General features: G+C 44.5%; 53 non-coding genes across 53 annotated transcripts; all 53 read left to right on the top strand.

Moving 5' to 3' along the window:
* The first annotated feature begins 59 nt into the window (after window positions 1-59).
* On the top strand, window positions 60-178 carry LOC144396181 (5S ribosomal RNA). The gene has a single exon (XR_013458327.1). It is a non-coding gene; the product is annotated as a 5S ribosomal RNA (ribosomal RNA).
* Window positions 179-295: 117 nt separating this feature from the next.
* On the top strand, window positions 296-414 carry LOC144396120 (5S ribosomal RNA). Its single transcript, XR_013458266.1, has one exon. It is a non-coding gene; the product is annotated as a 5S ribosomal RNA (ribosomal RNA).
* Window positions 415-531: 117 nt separating this feature from the next.
* LOC144396182 (5S ribosomal RNA) lies at window positions 532-650 on the top strand. Its single transcript, XR_013458328.1, has one exon. It is a non-coding gene; the product is annotated as a 5S ribosomal RNA (ribosomal RNA).
* Window positions 651-766: 116 nt separating this feature from the next.
* On the top strand, window positions 767-885 carry LOC144397219 (5S ribosomal RNA). Its single transcript, XR_013459364.1, has one exon. It is a non-coding gene; the product is annotated as a 5S ribosomal RNA (ribosomal RNA).
* A 117-nt stretch (window positions 886-1,002) lies between these two features.
* Window positions 1,003-1,121, top strand: LOC144396183 (5S ribosomal RNA). The gene has a single exon (XR_013458329.1). It is a non-coding gene; the product is annotated as a 5S ribosomal RNA (ribosomal RNA).
* A 116-nt stretch (window positions 1,122-1,237) lies between these two features.
* On the top strand, window positions 1,238-1,356 carry LOC144396131 (5S ribosomal RNA). Its single transcript, XR_013458277.1, has one exon. It is a non-coding gene; the product is annotated as a 5S ribosomal RNA (ribosomal RNA).
* A 117-nt stretch (window positions 1,357-1,473) lies between these two features.
* LOC144396184 (5S ribosomal RNA) lies at window positions 1,474-1,592 on the top strand. Its single transcript, XR_013458330.1, has one exon. It is a non-coding gene; the product is annotated as a 5S ribosomal RNA (ribosomal RNA).
* Window positions 1,593-1,708: 116 nt separating this feature from the next.
* LOC144401637 (5S ribosomal RNA) lies at window positions 1,709-1,827 on the top strand. The gene has a single exon (XR_013463572.1). It is a non-coding gene; the product is annotated as a 5S ribosomal RNA (ribosomal RNA).
* Window positions 1,828-1,944: 117 nt separating this feature from the next.
* LOC144397987 (5S ribosomal RNA) lies at window positions 1,945-2,063 on the top strand. The gene has a single exon (XR_013460134.1). It is a non-coding gene; the product is annotated as a 5S ribosomal RNA (ribosomal RNA).
* A 116-nt stretch (window positions 2,064-2,179) lies between these two features.
* LOC144396185 (5S ribosomal RNA) lies at window positions 2,180-2,298 on the top strand. Its single transcript, XR_013458331.1, has one exon. It is a non-coding gene; the product is annotated as a 5S ribosomal RNA (ribosomal RNA).
* A 116-nt stretch (window positions 2,299-2,414) lies between these two features.
* On the top strand, window positions 2,415-2,533 carry LOC144396142 (5S ribosomal RNA). The gene has a single exon (XR_013458288.1). It is a non-coding gene; the product is annotated as a 5S ribosomal RNA (ribosomal RNA).
* A 117-nt stretch (window positions 2,534-2,650) lies between these two features.
* Window positions 2,651-2,769, top strand: LOC144396186 (5S ribosomal RNA). Its single transcript, XR_013458332.1, has one exon. It is a non-coding gene; the product is annotated as a 5S ribosomal RNA (ribosomal RNA).
* Window positions 2,770-2,885: 116 nt separating this feature from the next.
* LOC144397220 (5S ribosomal RNA) lies at window positions 2,886-3,004 on the top strand. The gene has a single exon (XR_013459365.1). It is a non-coding gene; the product is annotated as a 5S ribosomal RNA (ribosomal RNA).
* A 117-nt stretch (window positions 3,005-3,121) lies between these two features.
* On the top strand, window positions 3,122-3,240 carry LOC144391975 (5S ribosomal RNA). Its single transcript, XR_013455368.1, has one exon. It is a non-coding gene; the product is annotated as a 5S ribosomal RNA (ribosomal RNA).
* Window positions 3,241-3,356: 116 nt separating this feature from the next.
* On the top strand, window positions 3,357-3,475 carry LOC144401638 (5S ribosomal RNA). Its single transcript, XR_013463573.1, has one exon. It is a non-coding gene; the product is annotated as a 5S ribosomal RNA (ribosomal RNA).
* Window positions 3,476-3,592: 117 nt separating this feature from the next.
* LOC144396188 (5S ribosomal RNA) lies at window positions 3,593-3,711 on the top strand. Its single transcript, XR_013458334.1, has one exon. It is a non-coding gene; the product is annotated as a 5S ribosomal RNA (ribosomal RNA).
* Window positions 3,712-3,827: 116 nt separating this feature from the next.
* On the top strand, window positions 3,828-3,946 carry LOC144396153 (5S ribosomal RNA). Its single transcript, XR_013458299.1, has one exon. It is a non-coding gene; the product is annotated as a 5S ribosomal RNA (ribosomal RNA).
* Window positions 3,947-4,063: 117 nt separating this feature from the next.
* LOC144396189 (5S ribosomal RNA) lies at window positions 4,064-4,182 on the top strand. Its single transcript, XR_013458335.1, has one exon. It is a non-coding gene; the product is annotated as a 5S ribosomal RNA (ribosomal RNA).
* A 116-nt stretch (window positions 4,183-4,298) lies between these two features.
* On the top strand, window positions 4,299-4,417 carry LOC144397221 (5S ribosomal RNA). Its single transcript, XR_013459366.1, has one exon. It is a non-coding gene; the product is annotated as a 5S ribosomal RNA (ribosomal RNA).
* Window positions 4,418-4,534: 117 nt separating this feature from the next.
* On the top strand, window positions 4,535-4,653 carry LOC144391986 (5S ribosomal RNA). Its single transcript, XR_013455379.1, has one exon. It is a non-coding gene; the product is annotated as a 5S ribosomal RNA (ribosomal RNA).
* Window positions 4,654-4,769: 116 nt separating this feature from the next.
* On the top strand, window positions 4,770-4,888 carry LOC144401639 (5S ribosomal RNA). Its single transcript, XR_013463574.1, has one exon. It is a non-coding gene; the product is annotated as a 5S ribosomal RNA (ribosomal RNA).
* Window positions 4,889-5,005: 117 nt separating this feature from the next.
* On the top strand, window positions 5,006-5,124 carry LOC144397988 (5S ribosomal RNA). Its single transcript, XR_013460135.1, has one exon. It is a non-coding gene; the product is annotated as a 5S ribosomal RNA (ribosomal RNA).
* A 116-nt stretch (window positions 5,125-5,240) lies between these two features.
* On the top strand, window positions 5,241-5,359 carry LOC144396190 (5S ribosomal RNA). The gene has a single exon (XR_013458336.1). It is a non-coding gene; the product is annotated as a 5S ribosomal RNA (ribosomal RNA).
* A 116-nt stretch (window positions 5,360-5,475) lies between these two features.
* Window positions 5,476-5,594, top strand: LOC144389783 (5S ribosomal RNA). Its single transcript, XR_013453932.1, has one exon. It is a non-coding gene; the product is annotated as a 5S ribosomal RNA (ribosomal RNA).
* A 117-nt stretch (window positions 5,595-5,711) lies between these two features.
* LOC144391997 (5S ribosomal RNA) lies at window positions 5,712-5,830 on the top strand. The gene has a single exon (XR_013455390.1). It is a non-coding gene; the product is annotated as a 5S ribosomal RNA (ribosomal RNA).
* Window positions 5,831-5,946: 116 nt separating this feature from the next.
* Window positions 5,947-6,065, top strand: LOC144399735 (5S ribosomal RNA). Its single transcript, XR_013461881.1, has one exon. It is a non-coding gene; the product is annotated as a 5S ribosomal RNA (ribosomal RNA).
* A 117-nt stretch (window positions 6,066-6,182) lies between these two features.
* LOC144392008 (5S ribosomal RNA) lies at window positions 6,183-6,301 on the top strand. The gene has a single exon (XR_013455401.1). It is a non-coding gene; the product is annotated as a 5S ribosomal RNA (ribosomal RNA).
* A 116-nt stretch (window positions 6,302-6,417) lies between these two features.
* On the top strand, window positions 6,418-6,536 carry LOC144396191 (5S ribosomal RNA). The gene has a single exon (XR_013458337.1). It is a non-coding gene; the product is annotated as a 5S ribosomal RNA (ribosomal RNA).
* Window positions 6,537-6,653: 117 nt separating this feature from the next.
* On the top strand, window positions 6,654-6,772 carry LOC144392019 (5S ribosomal RNA). The gene has a single exon (XR_013455412.1). It is a non-coding gene; the product is annotated as a 5S ribosomal RNA (ribosomal RNA).
* A 116-nt stretch (window positions 6,773-6,888) lies between these two features.
* LOC144398770 (5S ribosomal RNA) lies at window positions 6,889-7,007 on the top strand. The gene has a single exon (XR_013460917.1). It is a non-coding gene; the product is annotated as a 5S ribosomal RNA (ribosomal RNA).
* A 117-nt stretch (window positions 7,008-7,124) lies between these two features.
* Window positions 7,125-7,243, top strand: LOC144396192 (5S ribosomal RNA). Its single transcript, XR_013458338.1, has one exon. It is a non-coding gene; the product is annotated as a 5S ribosomal RNA (ribosomal RNA).
* A 116-nt stretch (window positions 7,244-7,359) lies between these two features.
* On the top strand, window positions 7,360-7,478 carry LOC144389784 (5S ribosomal RNA). Its single transcript, XR_013453933.1, has one exon. It is a non-coding gene; the product is annotated as a 5S ribosomal RNA (ribosomal RNA).
* Window positions 7,479-7,594: 116 nt separating this feature from the next.
* Window positions 7,595-7,713, top strand: LOC144401640 (5S ribosomal RNA). The gene has a single exon (XR_013463575.1). It is a non-coding gene; the product is annotated as a 5S ribosomal RNA (ribosomal RNA).
* A 117-nt stretch (window positions 7,714-7,830) lies between these two features.
* Window positions 7,831-7,949, top strand: LOC144396193 (5S ribosomal RNA). Its single transcript, XR_013458339.1, has one exon. It is a non-coding gene; the product is annotated as a 5S ribosomal RNA (ribosomal RNA).
* Window positions 7,950-8,065: 116 nt separating this feature from the next.
* Window positions 8,066-8,184, top strand: LOC144401641 (5S ribosomal RNA). Its single transcript, XR_013463576.1, has one exon. It is a non-coding gene; the product is annotated as a 5S ribosomal RNA (ribosomal RNA).
* A 117-nt stretch (window positions 8,185-8,301) lies between these two features.
* Window positions 8,302-8,420, top strand: LOC144397060 (5S ribosomal RNA). Its single transcript, XR_013459205.1, has one exon. It is a non-coding gene; the product is annotated as a 5S ribosomal RNA (ribosomal RNA).
* A 117-nt stretch (window positions 8,421-8,537) lies between these two features.
* LOC144399594 (5S ribosomal RNA) lies at window positions 8,538-8,656 on the top strand. The gene has a single exon (XR_013461740.1). It is a non-coding gene; the product is annotated as a 5S ribosomal RNA (ribosomal RNA).
* A 117-nt stretch (window positions 8,657-8,773) lies between these two features.
* Window positions 8,774-8,892, top strand: LOC144399482 (5S ribosomal RNA). Its single transcript, XR_013461628.1, has one exon. It is a non-coding gene; the product is annotated as a 5S ribosomal RNA (ribosomal RNA).
* A 116-nt stretch (window positions 8,893-9,008) lies between these two features.
* Window positions 9,009-9,127, top strand: LOC144396165 (5S ribosomal RNA). The gene has a single exon (XR_013458311.1). It is a non-coding gene; the product is annotated as a 5S ribosomal RNA (ribosomal RNA).
* Window positions 9,128-9,244: 117 nt separating this feature from the next.
* On the top strand, window positions 9,245-9,363 carry LOC144396176 (5S ribosomal RNA). The gene has a single exon (XR_013458322.1). It is a non-coding gene; the product is annotated as a 5S ribosomal RNA (ribosomal RNA).
* Window positions 9,364-9,480: 117 nt separating this feature from the next.
* LOC144399695 (5S ribosomal RNA) lies at window positions 9,481-9,599 on the top strand. The gene has a single exon (XR_013461841.1). It is a non-coding gene; the product is annotated as a 5S ribosomal RNA (ribosomal RNA).
* Window positions 9,600-9,716: 117 nt separating this feature from the next.
* LOC144397779 (5S ribosomal RNA) lies at window positions 9,717-9,835 on the top strand. Its single transcript, XR_013459926.1, has one exon. It is a non-coding gene; the product is annotated as a 5S ribosomal RNA (ribosomal RNA).
* A 116-nt stretch (window positions 9,836-9,951) lies between these two features.
* On the top strand, window positions 9,952-10,070 carry LOC144396187 (5S ribosomal RNA). The gene has a single exon (XR_013458333.1). It is a non-coding gene; the product is annotated as a 5S ribosomal RNA (ribosomal RNA).
* A 117-nt stretch (window positions 10,071-10,187) lies between these two features.
* LOC144398098 (5S ribosomal RNA) lies at window positions 10,188-10,306 on the top strand. Its single transcript, XR_013460245.1, has one exon. It is a non-coding gene; the product is annotated as a 5S ribosomal RNA (ribosomal RNA).
* Window positions 10,307-10,423: 117 nt separating this feature from the next.
* On the top strand, window positions 10,424-10,542 carry LOC144396194 (5S ribosomal RNA). Its single transcript, XR_013458340.1, has one exon. It is a non-coding gene; the product is annotated as a 5S ribosomal RNA (ribosomal RNA).
* A 116-nt stretch (window positions 10,543-10,658) lies between these two features.
* LOC144396198 (5S ribosomal RNA) lies at window positions 10,659-10,777 on the top strand. Its single transcript, XR_013458344.1, has one exon. It is a non-coding gene; the product is annotated as a 5S ribosomal RNA (ribosomal RNA).
* A 117-nt stretch (window positions 10,778-10,894) lies between these two features.
* Window positions 10,895-11,013, top strand: LOC144396195 (5S ribosomal RNA). The gene has a single exon (XR_013458341.1). It is a non-coding gene; the product is annotated as a 5S ribosomal RNA (ribosomal RNA).
* Window positions 11,014-11,129: 116 nt separating this feature from the next.
* Window positions 11,130-11,248, top strand: LOC144401642 (5S ribosomal RNA). The gene has a single exon (XR_013463577.1). It is a non-coding gene; the product is annotated as a 5S ribosomal RNA (ribosomal RNA).
* Window positions 11,249-11,365: 117 nt separating this feature from the next.
* On the top strand, window positions 11,366-11,484 carry LOC144397990 (5S ribosomal RNA). The gene has a single exon (XR_013460137.1). It is a non-coding gene; the product is annotated as a 5S ribosomal RNA (ribosomal RNA).
* Window positions 11,485-11,600: 116 nt separating this feature from the next.
* LOC144396196 (5S ribosomal RNA) lies at window positions 11,601-11,719 on the top strand. The gene has a single exon (XR_013458342.1). It is a non-coding gene; the product is annotated as a 5S ribosomal RNA (ribosomal RNA).
* Window positions 11,720-11,835: 116 nt separating this feature from the next.
* On the top strand, window positions 11,836-11,954 carry LOC144396209 (5S ribosomal RNA). The gene has a single exon (XR_013458355.1). It is a non-coding gene; the product is annotated as a 5S ribosomal RNA (ribosomal RNA).
* A 117-nt stretch (window positions 11,955-12,071) lies between these two features.
* On the top strand, window positions 12,072-12,190 carry LOC144396197 (5S ribosomal RNA). The gene has a single exon (XR_013458343.1). It is a non-coding gene; the product is annotated as a 5S ribosomal RNA (ribosomal RNA).
* A 116-nt stretch (window positions 12,191-12,306) lies between these two features.
* Window positions 12,307-12,425, top strand: LOC144397223 (5S ribosomal RNA). Its single transcript, XR_013459368.1, has one exon. It is a non-coding gene; the product is annotated as a 5S ribosomal RNA (ribosomal RNA).
* Window positions 12,426-12,491: the final 66 nt, after the last annotated feature.

Below are 12,491 nucleotides of genomic sequence, written 5' to 3' on the forward strand. Positions count from 1 at the left end.
TTGTCAAAACTACAAAACCTTTGACACATTTTAAAAGATTAGGAAGAGGACATACAGTTGCTTACGGCCATACCTCTCTGGCTCCGCCTGATCTCGTCTGATCTCAGAAGCTAAGCAGAGTAGGGCCTGGTTAGTACTTGGATGGAAGACCGCCTGGGAATCCCAGGTGCTGTAAGCTTTTTCATTTCGATCTGTAAAAGACACAGAGAAGGCCTTAGAAAGTGACTCCTTTTTCATTATCAAAACTCCAAAACCTTTGACACATTTTAAAAGATTAGGTAGAGGACATACAGTTGCTTACGGCCATACCTCTCTGGCTCCGCCTGATCTCGTCAGATCTCAGAAGCTAAGCAGAGTAGGGCCTGGTTAGTACTTGGATGGAAGACCGCCTGGGAATCCCAGGTGCCGTAAGCTTTTTCATTTCTCTCTCTGGAAGAAATCGAGAAGGCATTAGAAAGTGACTCCTTTTTCATTATCAAAACTCCAAAACCTTAGACACATTTTAAAAGATTAGGAAGAGGACATACAGTTGCTTACGGCCATACCTCTCTGGCTCCGCCTGATCTCGTCTGATCTCAGAAGCTAAGCAGAGTAGGGCCTGGTTAGTACTTGGATGGAAGACCGCCTGGGAATCCCAGGTGCTGTAAGCTTTTTCATTTCGATCTGTAAAAGACACAGAGAAGGCCTTAGAAAGTGACTCCATTTCATTGTCAAAACTACAAAACCTTTGACACATTTTAAAAGATTAGGAAGAGGACATACAGTTGCTTACGGCCATACCTCTCTTGCTCCGCCTGATCTCGTCTGATCTCAGAAGCTAAGCAGAGTAGGGCCTGGTTAGTACTTGGATGGAAGACCGCCTGGGAATCCCAGGTGCCGTAAGCTTTTTCATTTCTCTCTCTGGAAGAAATCGAGAAGGCATTAGAAAGTGACTCCTTTTTCATTATCAAAACTCCAAAACCTTTGACACATTTTAAAAGATTAGGAAGAGGACATACAGTTGCTTACGGCCATACCTCTCTGGCTCCGCCTGATCTCGTCTGATCTCAGAAGCTAAGCAGAGTAGGGCCTGGTTAGTACTTGGATGGAAGACCGCCTGGGAATCCCAGGTGCTGTAAGCTTTTTCATTTCGATCTGTAAAAGACACAGAGAAGGCCTTAGAAAGTGACTCCATTTCATTGTCAAAACTACAAAACCTTTGACACATTTTAAAAGATTAGGAAGAGGACATACAGTTGCTTACGGCCATACCTCTCTGGCTCCGCCTGATCTCGTCAGATCTCAGAAGCTAAGCAGAGTAGGGCCTGGTTAGTACTTGGATGGAAGACCGCCTGGGAATCCCAGGTGCCGTAAGCTTTTTCATTTCTCTCTCTGGAAGAAATCGAGAAGGCATTAGAAAGTGACTCCTTTTTCATTATCAAAACTCCAAAACCTTTGACACATTTTAAAAGATTAGGAAGAGGACATACAGTTGCTTACGGCCATACCTCTCTGGCTCCGCCTGATCTCGTCTGATCTCAGAAGCTAAGCAGAGTAGGGCCTGGTTAGTACTTGGATGGAAGACCGCCTGGGAATCCCAGGTGCTGTAAGCTTTTTCATTTCGATCTGTAAAAGACACAAAGAAGAACTTAGAAAGTGACTCCATTTCATTGTCAAAACTCCAAAACCTTTGACACATTTTAAAAGATTAGGTAGAGGACATACAGTTGCTTACGGCCATACCTCTCTGGCTCCGCCTGATCTCGTCTGATCTCAGAAGCTAAGCAGAGTAGGGCCTGGTTAGTACTTGGATGGAAGACCGCCTGGGAATCCCAGGTGCCGTAAGCTTTTTCATTTCTCTCTCTGGAAGAAATCGAGAAGGCATTAGAAAGTGACTCCTTTTTCATTATCAAAACTCCAAAACCTTAGACACATTTTAAAAGATTAGGAAGAGGACATACAGTTGCTTACGGCCATACCTCTCTGGCTCTGCCTGATCTCGTCTGATCTCAGAAGCTAAGCAGAGTAGGGCCTGGTTAGTACTTGGATGGAAGACCGCCTGGGAATCCCAGGTGCTGTAAGCTTTTTCATTTCGATCTGTAAAAGACACAGAGAAGGCCTTAGAAAGTGACTCCATTTCTTTGTCAAAACTACAAAACCTTTGACACATTTTAAAAGATTAGGAAGAGGACATACAGTTGCTTACGGCCATACCTCTCTGGCTCCGCCTGATCTCGTCTGATCTCAGAAGCTAAGCAGAGTAGGGCCTGGTTAGTACTTGGATGGAAGACCGCCTGGGAATCCCAGGTGCTGTAAGCTTTTTCATTTCGATCTGTAAAAGACACAGAGAAGGCCTTAGAAAGTGACTCCATTTCATTGTCAAAACTACAAAACCTTTGACACATTTTAAAAGATTAGGAAGAGGACATACAGTTGCTTACGGCCATACCTCTCTGGCTCCGCCTGATCTCGTCAGATCTCAGAAGCTAAGCAGAGTAGGGCCTGGTTAGTACTTGGATGGAAGACCGCCTGGGAATCCCAGGTGCCGTAAGCTTTTTCATTTCTCTCTCTGGAAGAAATCGAGAAGGCATTAGAAAGTGACTCCTTTTTCATTATCAAAACTCCAAAACCTTTGACACATTTTAAAAGATTAGGAAGAGGACATACAGTTGCTTACGGCCATACCTCTCTGGCTCCGCCTGATCTCGTCTGATCTCAGAAGCTAAGCAGAGTAGGGCCTGGTTAGTACTTGGATGGAAGACCGCCTGGGAATCCCAGGTGCTGTAAGCTTTTTCATTTCGATCTGTAAAAGACACAGAGAAGGCCTTAGAAAGTGACTCCATTTCATTGTCAAAACTACAAAACCTTTGACACATTTTAAAAGATTAGGAAGAGGACATACAGTTGCTTACGGCCATACCTCTCTTGCTCCGCCTGATCTCGTCTGATCTCAGAAGCTAAGCAGAGTAGGGCCTGGTTAGTACTTGGATGGAAGACCGCCTGGGAATCCCAGGTGCCGTAAGCTTTTTCATTTCTCTCTCTGGAAGAAATCGAGAAGGCATTAGAAAGTGACTCCTTTTTCATTATCTAAACTCCAAAACCTTTGACACATTTTAAAATATTAGGAAGAGGACATACAGTTGCTTACGGCCATACCTCTCTGGCTTCGCCTGATCTCGTCTGATCTCAGAAGCTAAGCAGAGTAGGGCCTGGTTAGTACTTGGATGGAAGACCGCCTGGGAATCCCAGGTGCTGTAAGCTTTTTTATTTCGATCTGTAAAAGACACAAAGAAGAACTTAGAAAGTGACTCCATTTCATTGTCAAAACTCCAAAACCTTTGACACATTTTAAAAGATTAGGTAGAGGACATACAGTTGCTTACGGCCATACCTCTCTGGCTCCGCCTGATCTCGTCTGATCTCAGAAGCTAAGCAGAGTAGGGCCTGGTTAGTACTTGGATGGAAGACCGCCTGGGAATCCCAGGTGCCGTAAGCTTTTTCATTTCTCTCTCTGGAAGAAATCGAGAAGGCATTAGAAAGTGACTCCTTTTTCATTATCAAAACTCCAAAACCTTTGACACATTTTAAAATATTAGGAAGAGGACATACAGTTGCTTACGGCCATACCTCTCTGGCTCCGCCTGATCTCGTCTGATCTCAGAAGCTAAGCAGAGTAGGGCCTGGTTAGTACTTGGATGGAAGACCGCCTGGGAATCCCAGGTGCTGTAAGCTTTTTCATTTCGATCTGTAAAAGACACAGAGAAGGCCTTAGAAAGTGACTCCATTTCATTGTCAAAACTACAAAACCTTTGACACATTTTAAAAGATTAGGAAGAGGACATACAGTTGCTTACGGCCATACCTCTCTGGCTCCGCCTGATCTCGTCAGATCTCAGAAGCTAAGCAGAGTAGGGCCTGGTTAGTACTTGGATGGAAGACCGCCTGGGAATCCCAGGTGCCGTAAGCTTTTTCATTTCTCTCTCTGGAAGAAATCGAGAAGGCATTAGAAAGTGACTCCTTTTTCATTATCAAAACTCCAAAACCTTTGACACATTTTAAAAGATTAGGAAGAGGACATACAGTTGCTTACGGCCATACCTCTCTGGCTCCGCCTGATCTCGTCTGATCTCAGAAGCTAAGCAGAGTAGGGCCTGGTTAGTACTTGGATGGAAGACCGCCTGGGAATCCCAGGTGCTGTAAGCTTTTTCATTTCGATCTGTAAAAGACACAGAGAAGGCCTTAGAAAGTGACTCCATTTCATTGTCAAAACTACAAAACCTTTGACACATTTTAAAAGATTAGGAAGAGGACATACAGTTGCTTACGGCCATACCTCTCTTGCTCCGCCTGATCTCGTCTGATCTCAGAAGCTAAGCAGAGTAGGGCCTGGTTAGTACTTGGATGGAAGACCGCCTGGGAATCCCAGGTGCCGTAAGCTTTTTCATTTCTCTCTCTGGAAGAAATCGAGAAGGCATTAGAAAGTGACTCCTTTTTCATTATCTAAACTCCAAAACCTTTGACACATTTTAAAATATTAGGAAGAGGACATACAGTTGCTTACGGCCATACCTCTCTGGCTTCGCCTGATCTCGTCTGATCTCAGAAGCTAAGCAGAGTAGGGCCTGGTTAGTACTTGGATGGAAGACCGCCTGGGAATCCCAGGTGCTGTAAGCTTTTTTATTTCGATCTGTAAAAGACACAAAGAAGAACTTAGAAAGTGACTCCATTTCATTGTCAAAACTCCAAAACCTTTGACACATTTTAAAAGATTAGGTAGAGGACATACAGTTGCTTACGGCCATACCTCTCTGGCTCCGCCTGATCTCGTCTGATCTCAGAAGCTAAGCAGAGTAGGGCCTGGTTAGTACTTGGATGGAAGACCGCCTGGGAATCCCAGGTGCCGTAAGCTTTTTCATTTCTCTCTCTGGAAGAAATCGAGAAGGCATTAGAAAGTGACTCCTTTTTCATTATCAAAACTCCAAAACCTTAGACACATTTTAAAAGATTAGGAAGAGGACATACAGTTGCTTACGGCCATACCTCTCTGGCTCTGCCTGATCTCGTCTGATCTCAGAAGCTAAGCAGAGTAGGGCCTGGTTAGTACTTGGATGGAAGACCGCCTGGGAATCCCAGGTGCTGTAAGCTTTTTCATTTCGATCTGTAAAAGACACAGAGAAGGCCTTAGAAAGTGACTCCATTTCTTTGTCAAAACTACAAAACCTTTGACACATTTTAAAAGATTAGGAAGAGGACATACATTTGCTTACGGCCATACCTCTCTGGCTCCGCCTGATCTCGTCTGATCTCAGAAGCTAAGCAGAGTAGGGCCTGGTTAGTACTTGGATGGAAGACCGCCTGGGAATCCCAGGTGCTGTAAGCTTTTTCATTTCGATCTGTAAAAGACACAGAGAAGGCCTTAGAAAGTGACTCCATTTCATTGTCAAAACTACAAAACCTTTGACACATTTTAAAAGATTAGGAAGAGGACATACAGTTGCTTACGGCCATACCTCTCTGGCTCCGCCTGATCTCGTCAGATCTCAGAAGCTAAGCAGAGTAGGGCCTGGTTAGTACTTGGATGGAAGACCGCCTGGGAATCCCAGGTGCTGTAAGCTTTTTCATTTCTCTCTCTGGAAGAAATCGAGAAGGCATTAGAAAGTGACTCCTTTTTCATTATCTAAACTCCAAAACCTTTGACACATTTTAAAATATTAGGAAGAGGACATACAGTTGCTTACGGCCATACCTCTCTGGCTTCGCCTGATCTCGTCTGATCTCAGAAGCTAAGCAGAGTAGGGCCTGGTTAGTACTTGGATGGAAGACCGCCTGGGAATCCCAGGTGCTGTAAGCTTTTTCATTTCGATCTGTAAAAGACACAGAGAAGGCCTTAGAAAGTGACTCCATTTAATTGTCAAAACTACAAAACCTTTGACACATTTTAAAAGATTAGGTAGAGGACATACAGTTGCTTACGGCCATACCTCTCTGGCTCCGCCTGATCTCGTCAGATCTCAGAAGCTAAGCAGCAAAGGGCCTGGTTAGTACTTGGATGGAAGACCGCCTGGGAATCCCAGGTGCCGTAAGCTTTTTCATTTCTCTCTCTGGAAGAAATCGAGAAGGCATTAGAAAGTGACTCCTTTTTCATTATCTAAACTCCAAAACCTTTGACACATTTTAAAATATTAGGAAGAGGACATACAGTTGCTTACGGCCATACCTCTCTGGCTTCGCCTGATCTCGTCTGATCTCAGAAGCTAAGCAGAGTAGGGCCTGGTTAGTACTTGGATGGAAGACCGCCTGGGAATCCCAGGTGCTGTAAGCTTTTTTATTTCGATCTGTAAAAGACACAAAGAAGAACTTAGAAAGTGACTCCATTTCATTGTCAAAACTCCAAAACCTTTGACACATTTTAAAAGATTAGGTAGAGGACATACAGTTGCTTACGGCCATACCTCTCTGGCTCCGCCTGATCTCGTCTGATCTCAGAAGCTAAGCAGAGTAGGGCCTGGTTAGTACTTGGATGGAAGACCGCCTGGGAATCCCAGGTGCTGTAAGCTTTTTCATTTCTCTCTCTGGAAGAAATCGAGAAGGCATTAGAAAGTGACTCCTTTTTCATTATCTAAACTCCAAAACCTTTGACACATTTTAAAATATTAGGAAGAGGACATACAGTTGCTTACGGCCATACCTCTCTGGCTTCGCCTGATCTCGTCTGATCTCAGAAGCTAAGCAGAGTAGGGCCTGGTTAGTACTTGGATGGAAGACCGCCTGGGAATCCCAGGTGCTGTAAGCTTTTTCATTTCGATCTGTAAAAGACACAGAGAAGGCCTTAGAAAGTGACTCCATTTAATTGTCAAAACTACAAAACCTTTGACACATTTTAAAAGATTAGGTAGAGGACATACAGTTGCTTACGGCCATACCTCTCTGGCTCCGCCTGATCTCGTCAGATCTCAGAAGCTAAGCAGCGAAGGGCCTGGTTAGTACTTGGATGGAAGACCGCCTGGGAATCCCAGGTGCCGTAAGCTTTTTCATTTCTCTCTCTGGAAGAAATCGAGAAGGCATTAGAAAGTGACTCCTTTTTCATTATCAAAACTCCAAAACCTTTGACACATTTTAAAAGATTAGGAAGAGGACATACAGTTGCTTACGGCCATACCTCTCTGGCTCCGCCTGATCTCGTCTGATCTCAGAAGCTAAGCAGAGTAGGGCCTGGTTAGTACTTGGATGGAAGACCGCCTGGGAATCCCAGGTGCTGTAAGCTTTTTTATTTCGATCTGTAAAAGACACAGAGAAGAACTTAGAAAGTGACTCCATTTCATTGTCAAAACTCCAAAACCTTTGACACATTTTAAAAGATTAGGTAGAGGACATACGGTTGCTTACGGCCATACCTCTCTGGCTCCGCCTGATCTCGTCAGATCTCAGAAGCTAAGCAGAGTAGGGCCTGGTTAGTACTTGGATGGAAGACCGCCTGGGAATCCCAGGTGCTGTAAGCTTTTTTATTTCGATCTGTAAAAGACACAGAGAAGAACTTAGAAAGTGACTCCATTTCATTGTCAAAACTCCAAAACCTTTGACACATTTTAAAAGATTAGGTAGAGGACATACAGTTGCTTACGGCCATACCTCTCTGGCTCCGCCTGATCTCGTCTGATCTCAGAAGCTAAGCAGAGTAGGGCCTGGTTAGTACTTGGATGGAAGACCGCCTGGGAATCCCAGGTGCCGTAAGCTTTTTCATTTCTCTCTCTGGAAGAAATCGAGAAGGCCTTAGAAAGTGACTCCTTTTTCATTATCAAAACTCCAAAACCTTTGACACATTTTAAAAGATTAGGAAGAGGACATACAGTTGCTTACGGCCATACCTCTCTGGCTCCGCCTGATCTCGTCTGATCTCAGAAGCTAAGCAGAGTAGGGCCTGGTTAGTACTTGGATGGAAGACCGCCTGGGAATCCCAGGTGCTGTAAGCTTTTTTATTTCGATCTGTAAAAGACACAGAGAAGAACTTAGAAAGTGACTCCATTTCATTGTCAAAACTCCAAAACCTTTGACACATTTTAAAAGATTAGGTAGAGGACATACAGTTGCTTACGGCCATACCTCTCTGGCTCCGCCTGATCTCGTCTGATCTCAGAAGCTAAGCAGAGTAGGGCCTGGTTAGTACTTGGATGGAAGACCGCCTGGGAATCCCAGGTGCCGTAAGCTTTTTCATTTCTCTCTCTGGAAGAAATCGAGAAGGCCTTAGAAAGTGACTCCTTTTTCATTATCAAAACTCCAAAACCTTTGACACATTTTAAAAGATTAGGAAGAGGACATACAGTTGCTTACGGCCATACCTCTCTGGCTCCGCCTGATCTCGTCTGATCTCAGAAGCTAAGCAGAGTAGGGCCTGGTTAGTACTTGAATGGAAGACCGCCTGGGAATCCCAGGTGCCGTAAGCTTTTTCATTTCTCTCTCTGGAAGAAATCGAGAAGGCATTAGAAAGTGACTCCTTTTTCATTATCTAAACTCCAAAACCTTTGACACATTTTAAAAGATTAGGAAGAGGACATACAGTTGCTTACGGCCATACCTCTCTGGCTCCGCCTGATCTCGTCTGATCTCAGAAGCTAAGCAGAGTAGGGCCTGGTTAGTACTTGGATGAAAGACCGCCTGCGAATCCCAGGTGCTGTAAGCTTTTTCATTTCGATCTGTAAAAGACACAGAGAAGGCCTTAGAAAGTGACTCCTTTTTCATTATCAAAACTCCAAAACCTTTGACACATTTTAAAAGATTAGGTAGAGGACATACAGTTGCTTACGGCCATACCTCTCTGGCTCCGCCTGATCTCGTCTGATCTCAGAAGCTAAGCAGAGTAGGGCCTGGTTAGTACTTGGATGGAAGACAGCCTGGGAATCCCAGGTGCTGTAAGCTTTTTCATTTCGATCTGTAAAAGACACAGAGAAGGCCTTAGAAAGTGACTCCATTTCATTGTCAAAACTACAAAACCTTTGACACATTTTAAAAGATTAGGAAGAGGACATACAGTTGCTTACGGCCATACCTCTCTGGCTCCGCCTGATCTCGTCAGATCTCAGAAGCTAAGCAGAGTAGGGCCTGGTTAGTACTTGGATGGAAGACCGCCTGGGAATCCCAGGTGCCGTAAGCTTTTTCATTTCTCTCTCTGGAAGAAATCGAGAAGGCATTAGAAAGTGACTCCTTTTTCATTATCTAAACTCCAAAACCTTTGACACATTTTAAAATATTAGGAAGAGGACATACAGTTGCTTACGGCCATACCTCTCTGGCTCCGCCTGATCTCGTCAGATCTCAGAAGCTAAGCAGAGTAGGGCCTGGTTAGTACTTGGATGGAAGACCGCCTGGGAATCCCAGGTGCCGTAAGCTTTTTCATTTCTCTCTCTGGAAGAAATCGAGAAGGCATTAGAAAGTGACTCCTTTTTCATTATCAAAACTCCAAAACCTTTGACACATTTTAAAAGATTAGGAAGAGGACATACAGTTGCTTACGGCCATACCTCTCTGGCTCGGCCTGATCTCGTCTGATCTCAGAAGCTAAGCAGAGTAGGGCCTGGTTAGTACTTGGATGGAAGACCGCCTGCGAATCCCAGGTGCTGTAAGCTTTTTCATTTCGATCTGTAAAAGACACAGAGAAGGCCTTAGAAAGTGACTCCTTTTTCATTATCAAAACTCCAAAACCTTTGACACATTTTAAAAGATTAGGTAGAGGACATACAGTTGCTTACGGCCATACCTCTCTGGCTCCGCCTGATCTCGTCTGATCTCAGAAGCTAAGCAGAGTAGGGCCTGGTCAGTACTTGGATGGAAGACCGCCTGGGAATCCCAGGTGCTGTAAGCTTTTTCATTTCGATCTGTAAAAGACACAGAGAAGGCCTTAGAAAGTGACTCCATTTCATTGTCAAAACTACAAAACCTTTGACACATTTTAAAAGATTAGGAAGAGGACATACGGTTGCTTACGGCCATACCTCTCTGGCTCCGCCTGATCTCGTCAGATCTCAGAAGCTAAGCAGAGTAGGGCCTGGTTAGTACTTGGATGGAAGACCGCCTGGGAATCCCAGGTGCCGTAAGCTTTTTCATTTCTCTCTCTGGAAGAAATCGAGAAGGCATTAGAAAGTGACTCCTTTTTCATTATCAAAACTCCAAAACCTTTGACACATTTTAAAAGATTAGGAAGAGGACATACAGTTGCTTACGGCCATACCTCTCTGGCTCCGCCTGATCTCGTCAGATCTCAGAAGCTAAGCAGAGTAGGGCCTGGTTAGTACTTGGATGGAAGACCGCCTGCGAATCCCAGGTGCTGTAAGCTTTTTCATTTCGATCTGTAAAAGACACAGAGAAGGCCTTAGAAAGTGACTCCTTTTTCATTATCAAAACTCCAAAACCTTTGACACATTTTAAAAGATTAGGTAGAGGACATACAGTTGCTTACGGCCATACCTCTCTGGCTCCGCCTGATCTCGTCTGATCTCAGAAGCTAAGCAGAGTAGGGCCTGGTTAGTACTTGGATGGAAGACCGCCTGGGAATCCCAGGTGCTGTAAGCTTTTTCATTTCGATCTGTAAAAGACACAGAGAAGGCCTTAGAAAGTGACTCCATTTCATTGTCAAAACTACAAAACCTTTGACACATTTTAAAAGATTAGGAAGAGGACATACGGTTGCTTACGGCCATACCTCTCTGGCTCCGCCTGATCTCGTCAGATCTCAGAAGCTAAGCAGAGTAGGGCCTGGTTAGTACTTGGATGGAAGACCGCCTGGGAATCCCAGGTGCCGTAAGCTTTTTCATTTCTCTCTCTGGAAGAAATCGAGAAGGCATTAGAAAGTGACTCCTTTTTCATTATCAAAACTCCAAAACCTTTGACACATTTTAAAAGATTAGGAAGAGGACATACAGTTGCTTACGGCCATACCTCTCTGGCTCCGCCTGATCTCGTCTGATCTCAGAAGCTAAGCAGAGTAGGGCCTGGTTAGTACTTGGATGGAAGACCGCCTGGGAATCCCAGGTGCTGTAAGCTTTTTCATTTCGATCTGTAAAAGACACAGAGAAGGCCTTAGAAAGTGACTCCATTTCATTGTCAAAACTACAAAACCTTTGACACATTTTAAAAGATTAGGAAGAGGACATACAGTTGCTTACGGCCATACCTCTCTGGCTCCGCCTGATCTCGTCTGATCTCAGAAGCTAAGCAGAGTAGGGCCTGGTTAGTACTTGGATGGAAGACCGCCTGGGAATCCCAGGTGCCGTAAGCTTTTTCATTTCTCTCTCTGGAAGAAATCGAGAAGGCATTAGAAAGTGACTCCTTTTTCATTATCAAAACTCCAAAACCTTAGACACATTTTAAAAGATTAGGAAGAGGACATACAGTTGCTTACGGCCATACCTCTCTGGCTCTGCCTGATCTCGTCTGATCTCAGAAGCTAAGCAGAGTAGGGCCTGGTTAGTACTTGGATGGAAGACCGCCTGGGAATCCCAGGTGCTGTAAGCTTTTTCATTTCGATCTGTAAAAGACACAGAGAAGGCCTTAGAAAGTGACTCCATTTCTTTGTCAAAACTACAAAACCTTTGACACATTTTAAAAGATTAGGAAGAGGACATACAGTTGCTTACGGCCATACCTCTCTGGCTCCGCCTGATCTCGTCTGATCTCAGAAGCTAAGCAGAGTAGGGCCTGGTTAGTACTTGGATGGAAGACCGCCTGGGAATCCCAGGTGCTGTAAGCTTTTTCATTTCGATCTGTAAAAGACACAGAGAAGGCCTTAGAAAGTGACTCCATTTCATTGTCAAAACTACAAAACCTTTGACACATTTTAAAAGATTAGGAAGAGGACATACAGTTGCTTACGGCCATACCTCTCTGGCTCCGCCTGATCTCGTCAGATCTCAGAAGCTAAGCAGAGTAGGGCCTGGTTAGTACTTGGATGGAAGACCGCCTGGGAATCCCAGGTGCCGTAAGCTTTTTCATTTCTCTCTCTGGAAGAAATCGAGAAGGCATTAGAAAGTGACTCCTTTTTCATTATCAAAACTCCAAAACCTTTGACACATTTTAAAAGATTAGGAAGAGGACATACAGTTGCTTACGGCCATACCTCTCTGGCTCCGCCTGATCTCGTCTGATCTCAGAAGCTAAGCAGAGTAGGGCCTGGTTAGTACTTGGATGGAAGACCGCCTGGGAATCCCAGGTGCTGTAAGCTTTTTCATTTCGATCTGTAAAAGACACAGAGAAGGCCTTAGAAAGTGACTCCATTTCATTGTCAAAACTACAAAACCTTTGACACATTTTAAAAGATTAGGAAGAGGACATACAGTTGCTTACGGCCATACCTCTCTTGCTCCGCCTGATCTCGTCTGATCTCAGAAGCTAAGCAGAGTAGGGCCTGGTTAGTACTTGGATGGAAGACCGCCTGGGAATCCCAGGTGCCGTAAGCTTTTTCATTTCTCTCTCTGGAAGAAATCGAGAAGGCATTAGAAAGTGACTCCTTTTTCATTATCTAA

This window comes from Gasterosteus aculeatus, chromosome 2 (genome assembly GCF_964276395.1).
Source record: "Gasterosteus aculeatus chromosome 2, fGasAcu3.hap1.1, whole genome shotgun sequence".
Lineage (NCBI taxonomy): Eukaryota > Metazoa > Chordata > Actinopteri > Perciformes > Gasterosteidae > Gasterosteus > Gasterosteus aculeatus.